General features: G+C 30.0%; 1 long non-coding RNA gene across 1 annotated transcript; it reads left to right on the forward strand.

Annotated features, from left to right (window-relative positions):
• The first annotated feature begins 480 nt into the window (after nt 1–480).
• On the forward strand, nt 481–8,823 carry LOC113402013 (uncharacterized). The gene is made up of 3 exons (XR_003369189.2): nt 481–796; nt 1,453–1,516; nt 8,464–8,823. It is a non-coding gene; the product is annotated as an uncharacterized LOC113402013 (long non-coding RNA).
• Nucleotides 8,824–21,429: the final 12,606 nt, after the last annotated feature.

Below are 21,429 nucleotides of genomic sequence, written 5' to 3' on the forward strand. Positions count from 1 at the left end.
GTTTGTAAACAAGGCGCATTACTTCATACATGATTATTTAGATAAAAAAGGCAACATTTGTTGAATTTAGTTGGTAGCTTAACATATGATTTTTTTTTTAAATATCTTTTAAAACTGTCGACAATACCAACTTGGATAAAGAATATTTAAAAAATATTATTGTTATAATAATAATAATTGATTAATAATTTATTTCCTTACACAAAATAAACGGATAAAAATGTTTATCTTCAAATAAAAAAGGCATTTTTCATTCATCAGTGACTACGTCATTAAAATGTCAATCGTGGTTTTTTAAGAAATAGAATCATAATATTATTCTTGTAAACAAACTTTGTTTCAAACTAGTAAGTGTTTTGTAAATAGCGCCATTAAAACACTTCAGTCTGCGAGATTTTGTGTAGAGACATGGTAGGGACGTAAGAAACAGTTTCTCTATGGTAAACGCCGTTCGTTTATTTCCGTGAGTGTTCGAGAGAGATCGGATCAAAACAATGCTCGGTCGCTTTGCCGGCCAGTGACTGTTTAGTTGGATCATAATATTATTTTGTCAGTGCACGAGCGCCGGCGCGTCTCTCTTACCAAAACTTGCTACAAATTAATTATAATTAAATTAATAATATTAATTACGTCGTCGGATATATCTCCATAAACATGGATACTCCTAATAAACCTGAAACAAAGAACCAAACAGGGTCACAGATTGCAAGCTATAATCCATGGAATTTGTTATTTAATTCAAGACGGCGTACAGAAAGTGAAAACAGCAGCTCATCAACAGGCAGCTATCAAACAAGTAAGTGTTTTATTGATTCTATAATCGCATCAAATTAAATGAACAAATAATAACCTAAAAGTACTCCGTGATTTATATAAAACAACTATCTGTTCTCGAACAAATACCAAAAACGAACGTACTCAAACACTTGACCTTATAATTGATTGGTAACTTGTTTTGATACTATTAAATGTTAAGATAAACATTGTTATTAAGATCTTGTTAATATAACGCGTATAAATTATATTAATAATTATAATTATTAAGGAAGAAAAGGCAACGCTAATACTAATTTGACTACAAATATGTCTCTTTAATTTAGTAGTCATATAACTTTGTAGAGTATATTGTATATATATTATTAATAATATAAAAGTAACGTTTACTTTGTTTATTAATTTAATGTTATTGTTCGTTATAAGTGTTAAATTTTCAGATACTATGGAAGAAATGTAATATGAGTCATAATATCAATATTTTTATTTATTTAATATGTAACGAACGTGACCGTCGTCACGTCCGGCGTCTCTACCAGGTTAAAGTCCTCGACTAACGAAACAGATAAATAGAAGATTTACAAATTACTTAACGAATACACATCTGGGTGATTTCAGTTAGTTGTATATGCATATAGAAAAAAACAAATGCATTTTATGTTTTTTTTTCCTCCCCAGATACTCAGTTTGGGTCGTTCCAGAGACAGACGATCAAAAATAACGAGGAATATTTGTGGATGATGTAAGTTTCCAAAATTGAAATATGTGCGTCGGTGCGTTTCTATTTATAACCTAATTTAAACTCGACACACGTTATTAGGGACATAAACTAATGTATTCTAATAATTAACAATTACACGCAAAATTCAATTAAAACAAAATCCTAAACAAATTCGTACCCACATAAATTAGGTATATGTAAGTATTGTTATATTTAAAGTTGTTTTACGTATTTACGCAAAACTGTATGATTAAGTTATGAGATTGATTTGAAACTTGTATACTATGATGGTGAGTTTTTGGATAGATGTTAGGGTATAACTGATATAGCTGAGTATATAACTCAGCATTATATTATGGAGTTTATAATTCAGCGAAAAAATCGCTTTTTTATTGCATGTACCTAAATTTATACGACACAATTTGGTCAATATTGTGTCTAGATAAATTAAGCCCTTTCTTTATTATAATGAATAACAATTATTTTTAAATTCAAAAGCTGTTTAAATAACACGTTTACAAACTATATACGCGCGTTTGATATGTCACTACTTCGCTTATATTTAATATTGTATAATTCATATAATTATTATCTATATATGTATATCTATATATATTATTTCGCACACATACTAAGCCTAAATAAATAAACATTGCGAGTACAAATATTAATAACCAACGTTCTAATCAGTTTGTTTACAAAATATCCAATCATTGATAAGTTGTTCAGAGCTCATATTCCAGCAAATATCGAGCTCAATATTGAATTCTACCTGCGAAGTAAATAAAAACCTACCCAACTTTTTTTTAGTTAAAATTCTCTATCAAGGATAGATGATATGGACTCTATCATAACTACGTATCGACCTTATTTTATGTCATAATTTTACTAACACGCCAGTATTTGTTACAAACGATGCGTTAAACGTGTAATATTATACTTTAACGTAACATAACATCACATGTTATAAATTTTAATATGAGTTATTGTATACGTTTTATATTGTGTTATACATAAACGGTTAAATTGTTTACGGTTATTCGTAACTTCGAAGTTTAACTTATAACTTCAATTTTTGATTGGCATCTTTATTTATATTAATCACTAATGTATTATACAATACGTAAAAAATCGTACGATTTAATAAATTATTACACTCTTTCAATATTCTATTTATTTTACATTGAATATAATTAAACGATGAGACGAGATGTCCAAATTGATTATTTATTTCATCTTAAATATCAATCAATTTGTTCCTCGTCTTTAATAAACTCTTCCGTTTAAAACCATTAAACATAACCAGAAGCTGTTTTATGAACCTTTCGTTGGTCCAAATTCCATCGTTTAGATAATGAATCATTAAAAGTTTAAATTTGAATCGATGTTAACATGACTTAAATAAGTTTTACTTAATTTCTTAAATATGGCTCAAGGAATGTTTTTAAGTCGATTGCAAAAGACGAGCTTATTAGCAATAATGGTAGAGCAAGAAGGTCAACCACTAGTGACAGAGTCGCAGGCGCTATTAAAGCAGCTGTCTCACGTTTGTATTGTAGTCTAAACGTGAGAAAAAGAGAAGGACGTAAGCGGCTGGCCCTCGCCTCGCTTGTGTCGAAACCTTCGGTTGCATGCGCCCGCGCCGATCCGTTCGCCACCACGCAGTACTAAGTTAGACTACACTTGAATAAACTATGTTATTGTGCTATCAGTTGAAAGTGACAGTGTTATTGGGAATTGAGCACGTGCTACGCTTAGTTTACTCTAATTAAACGAACTCCCTTTCGGTACACATTAAGATTCGGTTAGCAATTTTATCTTTTTACCTCTATCATATTACTCTGTATTGTTCTTGAATTAAAAATGTGCAACGTGTATGTTACGAAATGCTATATAAATGAAGTATACATATTTTCCGATATGAAAACAAACATATGCTTTAATGTTAATAACAAAGTTATGCGAGCAAGATTAAATTTGCATTTGTGACGAAGTGGTAAACGTTAGTCGAATAAAATAATATTCAAAAATATATTTATTATTTATCTGTTAAATTTCAAAGAATTACTTGCCTCAAATAAAGGCCCATTGAGGCTTAACATGAAAATAATAATGTAATAATGTAACGATTTTGTTGGAAAACATAGTAAGAAAGGAAAATATTTGAGGCGTAATATTTTTTTGCGTTTATTTGTATTTACGTCATTACGATTAGTTCACGTTGTGTTAGAAGTGTCACGATTATAAAGTCTTCGACAGAATCATACCGTATATTGTAGCGTACGTTAATATAAAAAATGTTACATAATGTCGTACGGCTTTGTCATCATCTTAAAATTACAAATGACAAAGATTCCGAATTTTCAACATTTGTTTTTTTCTACAAAAATGACCCAGATTTCAACACAAAACGGCTTTTAATAATTTTTAAATTTGACGAGAGTGTTGTAATAAAAGAACCACGTCCTACTAATCGCAACTAAAACAACAAAAAATAAAAATTGTTGGCATAAATCGCAAAATGTACTTACTCCAAAAAACCTAAATATTATTTGATAGCATAGTTTTAGTCAATTTAATTTTTATGGTCTATAATTATTATTGTAAAGTGGAAACTTGAGATGTCATTTCGTTTATATTGAGTTATATATTTTTCCCTGCGTCTGAACTCTATCCGGAACTCGCTGGTGCCGCCCCATCAGACTATATTAGTAAGAGAATAGGGATTGCACCTGTGTTTGTGCACTTGTGTTCAATAATATATTGTGTGCAACTGGATAGGACTCCCTTGAAAATGTCAGCTAAGGCTGAGGGCATATATTTTTCAAGTGTCGCATAATATTCAGCCAATATAAATCATTACAAGACACCGGAGACCTAACATTTGGTACAACACGCACTTATTCGGTATATTATCTGCTGTCGAATAGCAATACTTTATAAACTGTACTGTATTCCAGCTTAAAGGATTATAGAGACAGTTTAATTACAACCACAAAGGACAGCCGCTTTGTCCTACAAATTATAACTAAATAATAATCATGGCTAATATCTGTATTTGGCAACATGTGTCCCGTTTGCTCGCTTTCAGTTTATAAATAGAAAAACACGCATGTTTTATTTTAAATTATCACTACAATACGGCACAATATGCGAGTACAATTTTAAATTGTCACGATGCGCTAGCTATAGTTCATAATTAAAAGATAAAATCTTGCAAGTAGCTTGAAATAAAAATAATGTTATATTTTCGTAAATAATATCTTTCTAATATTCAACGACCAGGTAATATTTATTCTTCATTAAAAACGTGTAGCGAATGTGATTTTTAAACAGATACATATTAGTGTTATGAGCTCATTGAACTTAGATTCACGCAAAAGGGGATACTATCATAATGTAAAGTTTTAATAAATATTCATACTGTACAATATTCTTTACATTTCCAAAATTATTTTACGTTAATATTTTTTTAATAAATGTATTCAGATTTTTTCAATGTCCAGATAGTGTTGCAAGAGAACTAAAATAAACGAGCCAGCTTTATTATCGTTGTGCGTTATAGCTACGTTTGACACTCGCAAAACTTCATACTTCTTTAGTAGTGTGCGTGTACTTAGTGACTGAGAGTTGACCACAATTTTTTTCGACGTATTCTGCTTTGATTATTTATCTTCAGGAATTTCAATAACCTTAGCTATCAAAATATAAATAGGCAGTTCAATGCCTTGTTTTTTTTTATGATATAGGTAGGCATATAGGCCACCTGATGTTAGGTGGTCACTAACCTTGAGAACTAAGATGTTATATCCCTTGTGCCTGTAATTTCACTGGCTCACTCACCCTTCAAACCGGAACACAACAATACTAGGTACTGCTGTTTAGCGGTGGAATATTTGATGAGTGGGTACCTACCTAGACGAGCTAGCATAAAGCCCTACCAGCAAGTGAAAGATTTTCAACGGATTTCCTTTTTATTTTGTATCGAAAAATGGAATTAGAGAACAAAATAATACATTCAAAATATACAGTTATATATTTTTTCCTCAAATTTTCTATAATGATTAATCTGAGTGATTTATTGTTTGTTTATGGTCGAATTGCGACTACTGAGCGACCAGTTGAGATAATTATTCCAGTTTTGTCCATGTGTCGTTACAGAATAACGATAAGATTTATTTTATATAACAGACATAACAATACAGAAAAGTCGTGAACCATTATCATTATCATATTAAACACGACTAGCATTCGTTATTATACCGCGGTTTTACTCGTGAGCTTGAGTAATTCAACATATATATATACTCACCATATACACTATATTTATATGTAATATTCCGCTCTACGGACACCTGCTTATAAATCTTTGATAAAATACGCAGTAACAATGTAATTATTCTTAGAGTCGTCGGTTTTGCCAAGTCCGTTTACATCCACATATAGTGGAAATGTTTGTATATGTTTTTAATATATACGCTGATTCTTTCTTACAATACAATTATTATGTTATAAAATCAATTCTAAATATAAAAATTATACACAACTATGAAAATATATAACATACATTTTGAACAGTATTATAGTTTATTGGTTATTAAAAGTAGGTTTCACAATCAAAAGGCTAATCATTCGGTCATTATCGACCCACTGGGCATATATGGAATCCCTGCTATTGTATTAATTCTAATTAGCGCTTTAAAATTTTAATCCATTAACAAACAACATTAGTGAAAATTAAAAAATAACGTGTCCAAAAAGTTCCGGGCATACATATATGGTCAAAAGTTATATATTCCATAACAATACTCAATAAGTGGGCTATTTAACGCAAAGAGATTTTTAGAATTGGGCTGATGAACCTCAGTTTTATATAATTATAGGTCGTATTACTATAACCATACACATTTTATGTATTATGATAACATAAATACTGATTTTTTAATATCATTATAATTGAGTTCTGTCAAACGTTTACTATATTGAGAAAAATTATAACATTGTTATCACATAATATGGTAAAAGTATTTTTTATATTCATTAACTATTTTTTTTTGTATGAATACATTACATTACATTGTTAAATAATTTTAAGCGAATACTGTATCACAATATACAGACAAAAATATAATATAGTGCTATATAATACAGAATTTCATTAAAATATTAGTCAAAAATTGTGTGCTGAGCTTCAAGCACGTGTGTATTGTGTTTCTAATATGATTTAATGTATTTGAATATCTTCTGTAATACGATGTTGGCACTAATTAAAAATTTAAAACTTTACAATACTAATCCAACCGTGGAAAAGATATATCGAATAATCCTCTCTAATATTATAAATGCGGAAGTAACTATATATGTAATCTCTTCATGCTTAAACCGCTGAATCGATTCAAATTTGGTATGGGCATTATAGTCCTAGGCTACTTTTTTAATTCACCCCACTAGGGTGTAAAATTGCGATGGCTTTCATTTAAAGTTTTAAATATTTTGCACGGGTAAATGCGCACGTTCAGTTAGATGTAAGATTATATTTTTGATACGAAATATTTAAAATCGTATCTTAACTTTCAGAGTTTGAAAGTACAAACATTACATTAATTCCATTATAGATTGAAGTCGTAGTTTAAGGTCTTAAATAAACAATATTTGTGATTGTTATCAATAACATCGATGTTAAAAAAGTACTGCAGTGCGATTCTATAAGAGTTAACTTCGTATCTCACTCGTGAATTTTTGACAACCGACTTACGATGATACGCCATTTTGATACGTGTAATCTATGAATTTCATTATTATAGTCAATGTCATATATCACATTTTGACATTTCACGTTCGTGTTCTGGAGTGAGTTTCGAGTTTCTTCTTACAGGTTAACTCTGCTGAGTGAAAAAAAAGGTTTAAATTAATGATAATATGTAGCATTTATACACAACAAAAAGGAAACGATGGTATTATTAAAAACAGTAAAACTCTTAAATATGGAATTATTTTCGATGATAATAAAATGCGAGTTATACCTCACGTACTGCAGCAATTATTATGATAACTTGTACTTATAAATATTTTATTACTTTATCAGGACAATTGTAAAATAAAAATAAACTGGTTTTTACCAGCTATATCGACACAGTCGACCAATCTTGTCAAACCAGCTTAAGCTTAAGACAAAATGTATTTCGATTGTGTTGTTTCGAAGAGCTTATCTTATCTACACCCCTACCCAAATATAAACAAACATTTTGTAAATATCTTAAATACAGAGACTTTTTGACCTTTACAATTTTATAACATGCTGTAGAGCCGGAGTCAATGTCATTATAGTTGCTATGACATTGCAGATAGCGCCTTTCGTTCTTAATGGTCATTATAAAACTATGTAAAAATAAATGCGCCAATCGGTTCTAGTCTCTGTATTGCCAAAGAAGAACTCTTAAAACTTATAATTTTTATTATTAAGTGTTTTTTTTTGGACACTACAAACTGTATACAGCTCTTCCTAGATTGAATTTGTTGTTTGATCAGTGATATATATATATATATATATATATATATATATATATATATATGTAATATCCACCAATATTGGTAGATTACTCGTTAACATTATAAGAGAGATAAATCACAATTATGTCCGTTAAATATACGATCTAAGATGTTTTTTATCAGTAATAAAAAAAACTAATCAAAATATACTTTATTTAAATAATCGTCGTGCACGCACTTTTAATTCGTTAAGTATGTATTGAATTTAAATTATAATATCGTTTGGAGTAAATACGAATGGCTGACACTTACCCAGACGAGCTCACAAAACACCCTATACTAGAAATAAATCAACGTTCAAAGAATTATGTTGAAATATTAAATGGAATGTTGTCTATAAATCATGTGTTTTAAAATAATTACGAATAAAATGACTCTTTTAACTTTTTGAATAATACAATTTAATATTTTCTTTTCAGATGGCGTTCATAGTCACTCGCCCAGCGACAATGATTCCTAATTATTGTTGTTAGTTTTTATATTCAACATGAAAATTTGGGTCACAAGGGTGGAGACAGCACGAGTATGATGGAACATGTTGCGTTCCTACCGACCTGGTTCCTGGTTGCCTGGCTGGGGACCTGCATACTGTTCAGCCCTTTCGCAATATTTTTCGTATTGTGCCTTCCACAATTCCCCCTTCTAGTCTTAAGAAGGCTCTGCTATATACCCTTCGAGTATATTTGAGGATGCCGATTAAATTTATATGTTTTTTTAGTTTAGTGTGTAAATAGTGTATAATATTTGTAAGTAATAATTATGAATAAATACTTAAGTGAGGCAATTTGTGTCGTTTGTTTTCTTTACATTTCTTTTTCTGTGATAGATAGAGATTTAATGGTCATTGAAATTTGAGTCTTATATGTATATGCAACACGATTCATAAAATTATTACATATTACGATCGGTTAATTAGATCTACTTGCTTTGTAATGTATAAACTTAACTATATCTATTATTATAAATATAATTAAAAATTAAAATTTATAATTTAAATTCGAAATTATTATTAATATTAATCAGTTTTTTATACGTTACAGCTGGTTCTCGATACAAAAAAATATCAAAAGAGAGTATAAATAGAACTTAACATAAAAGGCATGTTGATAGGGAATTGTCCTTCAAGATATTTCTTCCAGCACACACACACACAAAAAAGAAAAATGAAGGTAGTAGTTGGAGATACCTACAATTATACAACATATTGATTTCAATATACGGTGAAAATGAGACAATTTCGGATTAGAGGAATAGATGTAAATTAGAGAAAATTTCAAGTCATTGGTGACCATTCAGGATTTTAATTAATTAAACGAAGTAGTGCATAGCATAGATCAGGTCACTAGGGCGCAATTGTAACATGATTATTCAGAAACCAACTTATAAGAAATAACCTGATATTTTCTGTCTCAGTCGTTTATATTTTAAATCTGAATGATTCGCAAATATAGAGCACTATCACGCCGCTTCTCGTTGAGGTATACAAGGAATATATTTTTAATCAATGGAATAAATATTGGAAATGTCGATATTGTATTCAGTCCTACAAAGAACATTGTCAAACTATAAAAGATTTCTGTTGACATTATTGAAGTTGACGTTTTAGAGATTATAGGTTTTATCTTTAAATATTATTTGAGAAGTTTACCTTAAGACTTTCAAATCAATCATGACAAATTCAGAGAAATCTGTGCTAAAATATTTACTCGCTTATCCAAGTTTACGAGACTTTATAACCTTATCATAAGACTTTATACAAAATAATCGAATTGATCTTAATGTAAAGAGTATTTTAGATGAAATTATCTACGTACGAGTTAGCAGAAGCTGAATTCCAAAAGCTCTCGACGTGACGACGAAAGTTTAAAAGATTATTATTAAGCGTTCGTGTCAAAAGCATGAACCTGGTGAAATGGATCATATTTTCGGGTTCTACTCCCTTTATAAGATTAGTACCGATTCCGTTGTTCACAATCTGTAAACAATATTAATTGAAAGAAATATTGCTAAGAAATTTTAATATTTCTGACAATATAAGTTCTTGAGTTCAAGTTAAAATGTCAGAAAAAATTATTTAATAAATTGCGGTTGACTAGTCAAATAGTCTGTTTAATACTTTGCACATTTGTGGTACCATATTAAATTTTACCGTGCAAGATCATACAGTTTATTTACTAATTAAGCCATTCTACGGCTCCTGCTTAACTGGGCACGCTGTTTTCTAATAACTTTAAACATGTCTTCTTTCACATAACGTAACTTTATTTTTCCTCTAATTATCTTTTGTCACAATCGCCTCTAAGATTGTATTCATAGTCGCTCAATATGCTTAAATCCGTAAATGATCGTCACATTACGAACGATCCTGTCTAACTTGATACGTTTCTAGAGCGAATAAAATTGGTTCTCTTTATTTCAACAAAGAAAATAATATATTACTTCAATGCCGTGTTGTATTTTGTCTTGAAAAAAATCATACTTTGGATGACACATAAATCGTAGAAAAGTTTATATCACAGTGTCATTTATAACAGTTCTGAAACTTACTCTTCCGTAGAAACTTTGTATATTCCTACCAAGTTACTTAAACGTCGGGATCAGCTATTTTTGGCCTAGACTCAAAAGTCATTTTAATTTTCAGAATAGTTGTTTCTAACATGCATTTAACATTATTTGAAATAACGTTATAAATTGTATGACATATTCCTATATAATACGTATGTATGAATACATACAAATTGTACATAATCATGTTTATAGATCTCAGATCACTAAATATTATATATTATTTGATAAAAAATATTTTATGTATATTAATGATTAAAAGATAACATGGGTACCTACAGCAATTAACAACCCTTACAGCCTTAACAGTTATAGTTATAAGAAAAATGTCTTACGACTTAGCCCATGGATTTTGGCAATATTTCGATGAAAATTTAATAGATTTACGATTCGTTTTAATCCGCCAAATATAAAAATAATATATATTTTTTTTTCATTAGCAAGTCAACTTTGTTCAATTTCATTAAAAAATTTGTAAGCTTTTGTAATTGGAAACTCCATTGTTACCTTTTTTAATATTCCAAACCTAGTATAAATTGACTTTCCTCAATGTATATTTTTGTATACGAATTTTATTTGAAGTACTTAAGTAATTACTTCCGTACCTTCTATTACAAGAATTGCGGATTTATAATTTTATCATTAAAAGTATGTATTCTATTAAGTGATATCACGTTAGTAGTACAACAAGCAACGGAAAGAATTAATAAATTGCGTTCAACTAGTCAATTAAATATATCACTCGACCTTTTGTGTACACGACCTAATAGAACTTTGGAACTAAGATTGCAAGGCCGTATTCTTCAATTAATAAATAATAGTGGTGTTTCTCTATTGCTATTTCTTTCTTATGTATTGAATCGATAAAGGATAGCAATACTTTTTGTTCTATTAAATAATGTGTCAATTTTTCATCCAAAGAAATAATAAATAGTTAGTACTTACTTAATTATTACGTTTGAAGTCGTTTAAGGATTAGTATGATTCCATACGTAATCACTTTATCGGTAAGGTAATTAATTAATCATGCCATAAAATTATGTCGATTGAAAAAGGTCGTTTATATAAATATACATACACACAAGTATACGCACACATATATAACTAATATTTAACTATTAAGCGGTGCATACTTAATAAACATTCGTCAAATTATTTTTCCGTCAACGGATTACGTCTTGCTGCCTTGAAATTATTATTAAGTTGTATTAAATTCGATTACGACAAAGTCTTTGTTCGTTTACTCATACTATATCGTACATAAACATTGTTTAACAACTAACATTAACAGCATCGTATTTGGCGCTGTAATATATAATGTTCCAATGGCACAAGGAGCATGGCGTATGTGAATCTAAGATTTCTTTGTTCTTGTTTGTATTTCATTTGCTAATAGCTCTGTTATATTATGCACTATAAAGAGTTCTTGATTATTATATGTTTATTTATAATACCATTTATTTAACAAATGATTCACCTACATTCCAAATACATTTTTATTATAAATTCATAAAAAATACCATCAATTATTTGAGATTTCAATTCAAGGTCAAAGTAGTTAATTCATTTTTACTCCTCCCGTTGAAAATCGCTAATGACTCATTGAAGCTGAAAATGAATTTCATATTAGTAAAATTATTAAGGATTTCAAACATTTTATAAATAAATATTAATCGTAAAATATAGTGATACAATAATAAGCCATAAATAATATTATTAAGCGAAATATTTGATACATTATATCTACATCGTGTATTTAACAAATACAAAGGATATTTATGCACCTATTTTAACTGAAAAACATAACTTTTAATGAAGTAGATACACGTTTATCATAGCCGATAAACTGAATAGATCGCATAAGAATTTTTCCAAGAGTATATCAATTAGAGGAAAAACTGCAAAGAGCTTGAGGCTGTTTTACGGTTGCGTTTTATATTCGTGTCGAGGTAGTCTAGAATTTATGTGCATTGTGAATATTTATTTAGTGCGGAAAATAGTGAAAAATCGCGTTCGTAAAACAAGGCACAACAGAGTACAACATTGTATTTTACCCTATGTACAATATTTATAAGACTCAATGGTCATTTGTCAAACGATATCGTTTTGCAAGCATATTACTTACTAAAAAATATTGATATTTAGTTAATCATAATTAGACAATTATTCAGTCTTGTTGTTCTGGTTCAGCTTATAATTCTGGATATTGTGAGTAGGGCTAACAGTAGCAGCCAACTCAATGTTGGTGCAATAGAACGCAGGTAAAGACGGTTGTCCAGCGCCTGATCCCTCTCCGGTCTGAGATTGCCCTTCTATTAGCATTGTTACTGTTAGATATGCCCACGCTTATATATCTCATGACCGATTAGACAGAAAATCGGTCAGGAACGCATTACAACTAAACTTAATCATACTATCGCTACAAGCGAAAAATAATAATTTTATAAATAATATTAAAATTTATCTAATTTGACAGATTCCTATCTATGAAAAGATGAGATTGTCAATTTAAACGATTATTTTCGCATTCGTGTTGAAAATATAGTAATTTACTTTAGTTTCATTTTAAAATATTTCATTGAAGATAATTGATATATGAGTATTACTTTATAATATAATGTATTCACATTTTTCGTTAGTAACAAAGTACATTTTGAAATAACATATCAAGCACAAATTAAATATTGTTTCTAAATTGTTCTAGACTTGATACGTATGCAACACGTACCTATGTAATCAGTAACGAAATTCTTCATATTTAATCTTGGTTATAAATGGTTATTTTATCTAGATAGATTAAACTTGAAGATATACGTTATACGTATATATATATATATAGAAGATATACGTAATTTTTAATTCATATAATAAATAAAGAATCAGTAAAGTGATATAAAATGTATAATTACGTGGAGATACTTATTTAGACTTCATTGCTCTTAAGACAATTTTAAAATTTGTGTTTAGTAATTACCTATTAAAATAAAACCAAATCCTTTATTTTTTATTTTGGCATCTCCATTGACAAATATCACTGTTTTTTTTATCATTCTGTTCTTTAAGTAAGATGTTTAAAAGGTACCTTTTATACAACTTGCAGTTCTTTGATTATTGTTTTTACTTTAAAGGAGCTTAGTAATGTAGCCTCAATGTACTTTTCAGTCTCAAGAAGTCTCAAGAAACTCTTAAGACGCAAGCGAACAATCAGTGTTACAACAGACTTTAGACAAAATTGAAATAATAATGGTGAGCATTACTTGCTGCTACGGAACCCTTCATGGGCGAGTCCGACTCGCACTTGGCCGCTTTTTTTTATCATCTATTTATTTATTATAATAATTTATTATTTCTAATGAATACTGCACACTTATTGTATTACAGGTGCCCAATACGTATAGATTGAAACTAATTTCTAATACGTCACATCCTAACAGATGAAACAGCAAAGCGCCCCTCACTATTATATTACGTAGTGAAATCTTTTCCAAATTACGACGCAATTTATAGTATAATTTTTATGTATATTGGTTTAGTTTTTTCAACGCTTATGGTTTCATAAAAACGTCTCCTCATTAATTAATATAGATAGATAGATAAATAAATATATGTTGAACTAAGTTGAGAAACAAATAGACCTAAGTATATAATTACTAAAGTTCGATTTTTTCAATTTTCATATGTGATTAAGTATATTATCATAATACAGTTTTACATAACATCGATACGATAAACAACGAATTAGCCTTTATTAATAATATTACAAAATGATAAGACATTAATTGTCTCTTTGATTCAGGGGCACGCTTCACGGTTTATTTTCTTTGTTTTAAGTCGTCGGTAATGGCACTTTTAATCTATAAATATCTTAAAGAATTATAAGTAACAAGAATGGATGATTGGTTTTTTATCTCTATTGAAGTTTATCACGATAATAAACGACACTGCTAATGATTCAAGGGTTTTATCGTTTATGATATTAGATGTTAGCGAAAATTATTACAACATCAGGGCACATTATCGCTTAATATATTATTATATTCCACTTGCTTCCTTTTTTAATGTTGATGACAGAAAATTTACAATAATAATAAAATAACTTTATATTTAATATATTATATAAAAAATAATATTTTATATTATACCCGATGTGGCCTAGTGGTTGGTCAGATGAGTATTGACCGAAGATTGAGGGTACAAATTACTGAATTTTGATGTCATTAATTTGTATTTATAACATACCTCGTGGTCGGCGTTGAGGGGCAAATACCGCGAGGAAACTTGCACGTGACGGATAAATCGTTGTCAAATGTATATCCCCACCCGCATTGGTGCTTGAATAGGCTTTAAATATTGTCCACTAAGATGCAGGAGACCTTAGCAGAGTAGCAAATACAGTCTGGGCTTAGCTGGCTATTAATTTTGTGTGAAAAAATATTAAGTACATATTTTAAAAAACAATATGACAACATTGTTAATTCGATTGTCCACTTGCCATCAGCCTATGCTCGCCGGTGGAATCTTTATTCCGGACGGATGATAACGTTTTTGATTTGTTCTGGCGATAATATCACTTACCTTACACGAAGATACTGAAATAATGAGATACTAAGACGGAAAGACTTTCACAAAGAAAATATAACTTTTTCTTTTTTTAAAGTTTACATGCTTTCATATAACTTGAGCTACTGAGCGCTTAGTTCTAGTAAATTACAATCTGAACTATCTACAAGGCGCATGCAAATTTAATTTCCAGTGCTTAATATTACATTGCGTATCTTGTTAAGCGTCTGCTGGACGAGATTGAAGCCTACATACATATATCGCATACTATTTTGTAGTAGGCGTAGTGTGTAGGCTAAATATTATCTTATATTGTGAACATTATGTATGGATGGTTAACCTTGCTTTTGAAGTGTTTGCTTTTGAACTTAGATAATACAGTATCGACATATGCTGTTTTTGTCTTCTAGGTAAAGGCTGAGGCTTTGTAAAGGTTTTTTTTTAAATTCTTTGTCGTAAAGACGCTAGTGTTCGCGACTTTTTGAGTTGCCTTTTAATTTTCATTATATATCTCCGTTACATAATGAGTAATGAAAGTATTTGCAATTAAAATATAGGTCACAAACTCTCAACGAATATTGAAGTGAAAAATTCTCATGGCAGGGTAAACCTCCTAAAAAACTTCGTTACGTAACGCATTACGGTGCCAGTCAATTTTTGACAGGTGGAACTAGCGATTGCGGCAACGTAAAATTTAAATTTTAAATAGTTCAACTTAGATTAGTTTAATTTATCACTTCTGCCGGACATCCCGAGAGAAACACGTATTTTAAGTACTTTTACACGTTCACGTCCTTATAATATAAACTTATAAGGTCATACTTTCGATTGAAAGCGAAGTGAAGTTTCGTATGCACATTATGTATTTCGACGCGCTGATAACGAATATAATTATATGAATGACGAATAACTTTCATCTTTCTCGAAGATCAGTATTTATTACTAAGCCGCACTTGAAAGACATGAATAATTTATTTGTCTGTTTGACCTTAAAAATAAAATTTGCGAGTATTTTCAATGTCATTTATGTAGTAACCAAAACAACCATAACTTAATAATTAATAAATAAATTCTGATGATTGCTAAACACTTTTAGGGTTCCGTACCCAAATGATAAAACGGGAGCCTATTACTACCGTGATAGTTAGACACTTGGATTTTTTACGGATGATGTATTTCTGTTGCCGCTATAACAACAAGTAAGTATTTAAAAACAGAATAAAATAAATATTTAATGGGGATCCCATACGACGGACATGTTTTTTGCCGTTTTAATAGATAATGTTACGGAACCGATTGGTGCACCAGTCCGACTCGTATTTAGCCGATTTTTTAAACCGTTCGCTTATCCATTCTACCCTCTGACCGTTGTAAAAAAGACAAATTAAAAACATTAATACATAGAAAGAATGAGCTTAACGTATACTGTGTTGTTGATACCCTAAAATTGTCATAATTTATCGTGACAGATGTATTCTATGGTATCATATATCTGCTTGAATACGTCGATAATCTCTTGACCGACTTTTGTTTAATCTTAGGTACAGATAGCCTATTGTATAAAGTGCACATTGGACTAAAATTGACATGAACTGTATCAGAGAACTACAGTTTAGCTTTATAAATATTTTGAATAATAATGTACCTACTATACGGTACATACATACTTACGGTATATCAAAATCACTGTTATTTTGAAATTACACTTTTATAAAAACCTAGATTTCATTTATTCTAAAACGTTCAAGTGATTTGAAAAGATCGAAATTTCTTACCGATATATTCATCCCATTTAACTAGGGATATCTAAAGAGCTGGAGTTTTTGAGATGAATCTTCGAACAAAACGAAAAACCGAATAATGCCACTGAGATGAGCTCAATGATACTTGCCTTATGAACGTCAAAGTTCTCTATCAGAAAATCGTCTGTACATATAATAAAACTTCGATAGTTGCGTGTGTGTATATATGTTTTATAGAAGAAGACATCAACCTCTGTATTTATATTAATTTTAAGCATGTAGAGGTTGACTGACAAACATCGAGTGCTATTTTCTAAAGAAATAAATATAAATTGAAAATAAAGTACACATAACGCCTTAGACGCAATGGTAGTTTGCGCATTGACGGAGTAAGGAACACGTAGTACCTTATCTGTATGTAGCATTTTTGTAAGAACAAACTCAAAACTCACCGCTGAGAACGATCGTGAATTCGTCAGAAGGTAATAAGCGACATTGATTAGAGTAACATTAACGACTATCAACATGAGTCGGTTTTTAAAAATATATGAGTTCTCTCTGGGTAATCCCTTTAACAAGCCGATGGTAGTTTTTCTTTGATTATCAACAAGTTAGTGCAATATTTATATATTGAAAAAAGTTTGAATTTGAAATCCCCTGTCTGTCCTCTATAAGTAACATTGTTTATGTTAGATAATACTCGACGGGCTTAACTTCACATGGTTAAAATAAAGATTTCACCCTGAGATATTTTTTAATTAGTGAGATAAAATTATTCGCAAGCACTGTGCTAATGTGTAGTACAACAAAATTATATACTTGTACGTATTGTATGTCAATATACAACATGCCGCGCGTATTTTTTTCATTAGTGTATTTAAATAACTCGTTATATCTATTAAAGTAACTATTCAAATTGCAAAATATAAAAGTCAATATTTGTCTACTTAAAACGTGTGAAATTAATACGTCATCTATATTGAGAAAGATTAAATCTTTGTATTCATTAAATTAATAATCAGTCGTCGTTATCGTTTACCTTTTTTTAGAAATAAAATTTTTTTACTGTGATTTATCTATTAAAGATAATTCACAGTCATCTATATTGTCCCTGAATTTTGAGTAGACGTTTCGACGACCAAAAAATCTACCATACAAGGATGTCTTTTTGTATCTCTTATAGTTTTGGCAACGTTCTCTTCAAAAGCGCCTGAGCCGATAATCTTCTCTACGACTATGTCTCTCACAAAATATGCAACAAATTATAAAGGCTTCATCCGAACTCGAACTAAGCTAAAATAGTTTCATAACGATCAGAAATATTGTCAGTGAAAGCAAAAAAGTTTTTTTTTGAATACCTATGTTCATTTAAAACTAATGCTAAATAATCATTATCAGTTGAAATCCTTCTATTCTCTATGTTGTATTCTCAGATAAAGCTATAAAAAGTCAAAATAATTGTCGATGGTGTTATCTTAATTTCTTTATTTACATCATTTAATAAAAAACATGTGTCATATATTCGATTCTATGAGAAATAACTTTCTTCTATTATCTTTAGTTCCCCGATGTAGCTCGCTCAATATGTTCTTAATATTATGCACAAGAGGTAATTTAGCAGGTACTACGTAGTATTGTATCGAACTATCGAGATCCCCATTCCACATAGTCGAGTAAATTATAAAAAATAAACCAGTTCAATGTAGGAAATAATTGCATGCCTTATTTATCAAACAGGTTAAATTTATTCAAAATAATTATTTATATTATTTATGATATTGTACTAATCATGTCACAGGTTTTTTACAAAATGTATCCACAAGATTTTTCATTATTTTATGTGTAAGCTCAAATTATAACCCTAACATGTGCTCCGGGAAGCCCAGGTATACGGTTATACACTTGAAGAGTCCTCTATATACAATTTTGTCAAGTTGCTCATTGGAATATTAGTTAAGTCGCTTACTGGTTCGAAGGTATACAACTAGATGGCGCTTTTACCAATTTTATCAAATTATAAACGATTTGAAATAATTGAGATGTTTGTGGATAATAAGAAATACACATTCAATTACTAGTTAGTTTATTGTTAAATATAATGTGTTCGTATAGCAACCCGGATAACAATAAATACGAGCGTTACTCATAGCAACACATACCTATAACATATATCACAGTAATGACAACAATATGGGCATTGTATATATATATATCTAGAGAACTTATATGAAAATTCCAGACTCGTCTTTATCCAGGGCGCAGAGGATGCAAAAAATCTGGTCCGCCGGGCTTTGGGAGGAGCATGTCAATGGTAGCCAAGACTTGGACCAGGTGATGCGTCCCAGGACTCAGTTTTGGGGAGAGAGAAGATCGCCAGAATACTAACTCTGCACCCCTAGCACTTGTGCTTAAGACGGGGTAGTTGGTAGTTTATTTTCTATATAAAAATACAGTGAATATGTTGGGAATTATTTAAAAAATATTAGATAAGTATTCTAACAATATAAATATAATTTATTTTATTATCACCAAAGAAACAATAAAGGAATCCTTTTTATTGATTTTTTTGTGAAAATCTAAATAGTTAAGTAGACCTACATACGGTACGCTTTTTGTGTTATTTTTTATATAAATGAAAATTCTGACATACCTAAATACCTACCATACCATACCAGCGAAAACATTCCCAATGAAGGTTGACATCGGGCAGACGAGCGGTAAAAATCTGCTAAATTAGTCATCTTGGAGATTTTCACAGAAACAAAGACAAATAGAGTCCAAATAAATAGAATAACTTATGACTAAATATTCATTTATTTTAGTCTCGGTAACGAATTCATTGTAAAAACTAATATAAATTATTGCAACTTGCAAAAACAAATATGCAACGCTTAATTTTATTTGGACTGGCATATAAGTAACGCAAAACTTGATCATAATAATGTTCACGGTCATTATTTTTACAAAAAAATGGGTAAAGTAATGCATTTTTATGATATCTTTTAATTTATGCGATAACACAATGACAATATTATTATATACAATTAAAAAAGGAATAATCACAACGCTATGTGCTATGTGCTCGATCTATTATAAAAATAACTATTATTGCGTATTAATGACATTCAACTATTAATTAACTTTATTGTCAGGGTGAGAAATGTCGAATGATTATATTTTTACCTTCACCAACGCTTTATGAGAAACGATGTCTCTAGAATAATAGATTTTATGTAATAGGCTTGATTATGATTCAATATAAATGTCCAGTCACCAACAGCGTTATACATCTATATAATCACGAAGGCGCGCCCCTCCATATTGTGTCTGTAAGTGAGGCTCGTACCTACTTATGCGACATCTTACTGTGCGTGAGACGACTAATGTAACAATAAAGTAAGCAAAAAAAAATCTAGACGACATGCACTTGGTGGTAGGATTTTGTACAAGTGCGTCTGGGTAGGTACCAACTACTCATCGTATGTATATTCTACCGCCAAACAGCAATACTTTGCACTGTTGTGTTCCGATTTGAAGGGTGAGTGAGCTAGCTACAGGCACAAGGGACATAACATCTCAGTTCTCATTGTTGGTGGCGCATTAGTTTCATAAAAAATGGTTAAAATATCTTACGACACCAATGTCTATGGGTAGTGGTGACCACTTACCATCAGATGACCCAATTGCTCATAATTAAACATTAGTTGTCGGACGATCAAACGGATATTTCTTATAAATGTTGTTTAGGACCTCTACATTAATGTAACAATACTATCTACTTTTTTCGAATAACAAATCAATAATGAAAGAATAATAAAAAATAATGTCTAACTGAACACACGCTGAAAACATTTACAAGTGCTGACAGGATAGATCATCATATATATATGTGATAGACAAAGTATTTTTCACTTATCTTTAGTCTTCAAATTATAAACGTAAATCTGAAACACGCATAATGATTAATGATTCCGATTAGGTAAAACTTGGGCCTTGAAGTTTGTTAATTTCGATCACCTGTCTAAATTAGGAGCTATATCTAAAAGCTTATCACTTAAGTAGGACAAAGCACAAAGCTGCATTCGCCCACAAGGACACAAGAACAGAAATAAAATCACAAGAAGAGGCGCCACGTCCTACGTGTTATACGTTAGAACTCACTACACTATATAAAAAAAATATATTGTAAAGTTCGAACATAGTTTATTAATCAAGATACCGGCTTTTGCTAAACAATTATCTCATCTTATTAAATTTGTGATAATTATTCAAATTTTTTTAAACGGTCTTTAGTATATAATGTGTAATATACTTTAAAGTCTTCATTTATTATATTCTAACACTAATCTTTAAGATTACTAAATATTCATCCTTGTATGAAATAACAACTCAACTAAAAAAACGTATAAATATATTAGGTTATATGTAACATAAAGACTGAAATGCATCCACAGAGTCTATTGATATGATACCTACGTTAAAATACCGTAACAATATCGAAGGTGTTTCTGATGAGAT

This window comes from Vanessa tameamea, chromosome 2, assembly GCF_037043105.1.
Source record: "Vanessa tameamea isolate UH-Manoa-2023 chromosome 2, ilVanTame1 primary haplotype, whole genome shotgun sequence".
Taxonomy (NCBI): domain Eukaryota; kingdom Metazoa; phylum Arthropoda; class Insecta; order Lepidoptera; family Nymphalidae; genus Vanessa; species Vanessa tameamea.